This window comes from Micropterus dolomieu, linkage group LG18, assembly GCF_021292245.1.
Source record: "Micropterus dolomieu isolate WLL.071019.BEF.003 ecotype Adirondacks linkage group LG18, ASM2129224v1, whole genome shotgun sequence".
NCBI classification, from domain to species: Eukaryota; Metazoa; Chordata; class Actinopteri; order Centrarchiformes; family Centrarchidae; genus Micropterus; species Micropterus dolomieu.
The window spans coordinates 28,068,784-28,073,455 of NC_060167.1; the positions used below are offsets into that span (position 1 = coordinate 28,068,784).

General features: G+C 41.5%; 1 protein-coding gene and 1 long non-coding RNA gene across 13 annotated transcripts in view; one reads left to right on the plus strand and one right to left on the minus strand.

Annotated features, from left to right (window-relative positions):
• The window catches only part of celf4 (CUGBP, Elav-like family member 4), an 84,475-nt gene that overhangs the window by 21,699 nt on the left and 58,104 nt on the right, over window positions 1-4,672 (plus strand). The gene's annotated exons all lie outside the window — the stretch shown is intronic.
• LOC123987421 overlaps window positions 1-4,672 on the minus strand; it is a 55,496-nt gene that overhangs the window by 15,030 nt on the left and 35,794 nt on the right. The window lies entirely within an intron of this gene.

Sequence of the window (4,672 nt, forward strand, 5' to 3'; positions counted from 1 at the left end):
CACTAGGCTAGAAAATTTAGCCGATCAAGATCCTGATATTTCCCTCAGGAGTTGGTGAAGACCAAAAACAGAGCTTTAAGGAGAGTGAATGTTGGTCTTACATCCATCACATGGTGAGAAGCACGACTCCAAAGCAATGCTCAAATTTTCACTAGGCTAGAAAATTTAGCCGATCAAGATCCTGATATTTCCCTCAGGAGTTGGTGAAGACCAAAAACAGAGCTTTAAGGAGAGTGAATGTTGGTCTTACATCCATCACATGGTGAGAAGCACGACTCCAAAGCAATGCTCAAATTTTCACTAGGCTAGAAAATTTAGCCGATCAAGATCCTGATATTTCCCTCAGGAGTTGGTGAAGACCAAAAACAGAGCTTTAAGGAGAGTGAATGTTGGTCTTACATCCATCACATGGTGAGAAGCACGACTCCAAAGCAATGCTCAAATTTTCACTAGGCTAGAAAATTTAGCCGATCAAGATCCTGATATTTCCCTCAGGAGTTGGTGAAGACCAAAAACAGAGCTTTAAGGAGAGTGAATGTTGGTCTTACATCCATCACATGGTGAGAAGCACGACTCCAAAGCAATGCTCAAATTTTCACTAGGCTAGAAAATTTAGCCGATCAAGATCCTGATATTTCCCTCAGGAGTTGGTGAAGACCAAAAACAGAGCTTTAAGGAGAGTGAATGTTGGTCTTACATCCATCACATGGTGAGAAGCACGACTCCAAAGCAATGCTCAAATTTTCACTAGGCTAGAAAATTTAGCCGATCAAGATCCTGATATTTCCCTCAGGAGTTGGTGAAGACCAAAAACAGAGCTTTAAGGAGAGTGAATGTTGGTCTTACATCCATCACATGGTGAGAAGCACGACTCCAAAGCAATGCTCAAATTGCTCTGTATATGCTAGATATGCAAATAGGCCACTGCTTGCCAACGTGTTAGCCATTTCAACTTTAAAGCAATAATATTTCGGTGTTGTGTTTGCAACTTGTTTTGCTATCCCTAGAACAGCCATAAAAACAGATAGTGTAGGCCCTATGGTCCAAAGGCAATTCCACCCAACCAAGGCTAAAATATAATATATAAAATTTTGTTAGTCACGTAGTAAAAAAAAAAAAAGGTAAAGTATTACAATTGATTTTAGTGACATCATTTCATAAGAAAGTCTATTAAAAAGGTATAAATATACATAATTTTTAGTTTCCTAACAGTTAACATGTTGGCAAACTAATTCTTGCATAGACAGCTCATCATGTAAAGGTTTCCCATAGTTAAGAAGGTCAAAGCCCTATGTGGTCCAACACAGCTGTCATTTAAATGAGGCTTGGTGACAGTTGGTGGATTTCGCCACTGAAGCTTGTGTCTTTTCTTCATTCCCCACCAGTAAGTATTCATAGTCTCCACCATTCCCTTGCTGCCTTCTTTCATCTTCTCTCTCTCTCTCTCTCACTCTCACACTCTTTTCCTGTTTCTCTCTCTCTCAGTGGGTGTGTGTCCCTTTAGGGTGTCTGCAGTGGATGAGATAAGAAGCGAGTGTAGGACACAGGGGGATGGTGTTCACAGAAGCTAGGTGATCTTATCTTCTCTCTCTCTCCATCTCCCTCTCTCACGAGCATCCCTCACTATTCTGCTTTTCCTCTCTGCTGTTCTTCTCCCCCTCTTACTTTTTGCTCCCTTGCCCCTCTTTCTCTCTTCCCCCATCTCTCTCGCTCTCCTCTCCTCTCGTCTCTCTCACACACACACACACACACACACACACACACACACACACATTCTCTCAGATCCCCTCTGCGCTGCTGTTGATTTGAATTTGAAGTGATGGGAAACCAAATTGGCAGCATTGACAGCAGAAACAAACAGCTTATCTCTCTCTCCTGGGCCAATATGGGTCTTAGTCAGATACTAGAGCCGCTGCCAGCATCTGACTTGTGACAATGATGATAAATTGAACGTTTGTTGACTGTCACTTTTCATGTGTGTGTGTGTGTGTGTGTGTGTGTGTGTGTGACCTTGTTAGCATCTATGTATGCGCGTTTGCCCTCTCCATATGTGTGTGAATACAATCAGCAGTGGAACATATATAAACAGAAGAAATCCAATTTTGAGGCACTTGTACTTTTATTAGTACTATACTTTTAGTTTCAGTTTTATGCTACTCTATTCTTCACTACATTTCAGAGGAAAATATATTCCTTTCAGTACACATATTTGCCAGCTATAGCTACTTGGCAGATTAAGATTTTACTTACAAAGCAGTTGATGATCATATAAAGTATGATGCATTGCTATAGATTAAAACAGTGATTCCCAACCTGGGGTACTTGTACCCAAGAGGGTACTTCTGCAGCTGCCATGTGGTACATAAACAGACTGTGAATTTTAAATAAAAAGAAGAAATATGAAACATGTTGAAACAGCCAGGATTATAAATTGGTATGAGTCTATTCTTATTTATAAATTTATAGTTATCATCTTAATCTGTAAACCACCAGCTACAGTAGGCCAAGAGCACAGGACACCACTCCCAACATCCAACTTTTCTCATTCCAAGGGGTAGTGAATGCACACTTGACCAAACCTACTGAGACAAGCCAAAACATTTCCAGGATTACGTGTTGCATTTAAAAATGATAAACTATTCAAAAAAGGCCTATCCAACTTAATATAATGTCCAATGAACACATTTAGAATATATTGGCCCTGTCTTCGAGAAAGAAACTACATTTTCTGTACGTATATGCTACTAATTTGTTTTCCCAATAACATATTGTAAGTAAATGTAATTGCTGCCTGGATTGTGTTCCCTGGCAGCGTTTTTTCAAGTGTAGGAAATGCTATGTTTTTTGAATTGCGCACAAGCCAAAGCGGTGTAGTTGGTGGATGGTGGGCGTACAATGTCTGTATTAAACCAAGACCACAACATTTCCCAAAGCTTAACCACGAGCCTTGAGCGCCTAAAAATAACCATTACAATTTCCAATCAAGCTATAGCTGCTACTAACAGATATTGTTTGGCATGAGTGGATATTGTAGAAAAACAAATACATGGCCATTAAACATTCTACTAATATGTTCAGTGTCAAAGTTTTCTCATTAAGTTAACTTGACTTAACTTAACTTGTTAAATAAAATGTGGCTGGCATTACATTTCTTGTAATGTATTTGTAATGTATTTGCTCTTAAAAATGTGCAGTATCTAAACGTAAATTCTAAGCGACAGGGTTGGATTAAGGGACACCTGAGCTCTTCTGAGCTGTGTGTAAAAAAGGTTGAGAACCACTGGATTAACGTTCTCATCTGTAAATAAAGTAGTTAAAGTAATCTCCATATCAACATCCTGCTTACCTTCCTGCATCAGTAATAATCAATGCAAAAATAAAATATAACACTGACAGATAATGTCAGAGAATTTTTACTTGTGGTATGGTACAGCTGGATCTGAATACTTCTGCCATTACTCAGTGGGGTGCGGTGGGTGCCTGCACTTCAAACATCCAAGTGAGTGTCAGGCGTGTGAATCAGAGGCTCGCTTGTGTATCCTGTGGGACGGCGCCGGCATGTAGCGTTAACACGACAGGCCCGGAGAGGATGAGGAGGTAGCCAAGCTGTCAGCGGCCAGATCCCACTTCGCCTAATGAGAGAGAGACCCGTTAATTAAAAACACCAACAGGCGGAGATCCCCAGTGTCCCGCCATCAGGACGACCTGGGGTTAAAGACACGGAGCCGAGAGGATGGGGGGCCTGCTGCTTCTACATACAGTACGTGGCGCTGCCCTCAACAATAAATAACCCCCAGTATGCAAGAAGAACAAAGCAAAGCACAACTGGGAAGAGTTATAAGAGGGTGGGTGCTTACTTTAAACGGCACTGTGTTTGGGGGGGGGGGGGGGGGGGTCTATGATAATTGTCTGCTCAGCTCTTGATGTTCCCAGAACAAACTGTAGTTCTTTAGTCTCTTTGTGCTCGTGTTAGTTGCATGGCAGCAGGGAACAGTTTGTCAGTGTCGACATGGAGACTTGTGATCCAAAAAAATGAAACAAGAATGAGCCAAAAGCCAGTGACACAGTTGTTTTTTTTATTTCTGCCTTAATGTTTATGTCTGCTTCATTGTTCACCAAAGTACCTCCTTTTCCAAATGTCTCAAATGACTGCTAATGTCATCATTGGGCAAACCCAGAGACAAACTGTCCATTGTGGACGATTTGTTTTTCTTTCACTGAATTTTGCTGATTTGAATTTGAATTATTTCTTTTCATTTAGTTGAGAATTCCCAGAGTCTGAACCAGAGCAAACAAGCAAAACATATACAATACGAAGAATATTTGCCTCAAATTGAATCGTGTCACTGCAGTCTATTGTGCAATTGTCTTTGTAAGTGTTTTATTAAACTGTCAAACACATGAATCATTAGCCTTGATCTGGAGATTGACAGTTTGTCAGCTCTCTGACAGTGGCATGCGCCTCACTGTCAACAGGGGGTGGCGAGGGAACGACTTACACATTCCCCACGGCTTCCTCTTCTTCCTTGCCTCCTGCGTCTCCATCTTCCTTCCACCCCCACATGTCAGCCCAGGTGCTAACAAAACCGAGGATTGTGGGTAGTCTTGGAACATATGGAGCAGAGAGACGGAGAAATGAAGAGTGGAGGGTTGTGGGGGGGGGGGGGGGGCG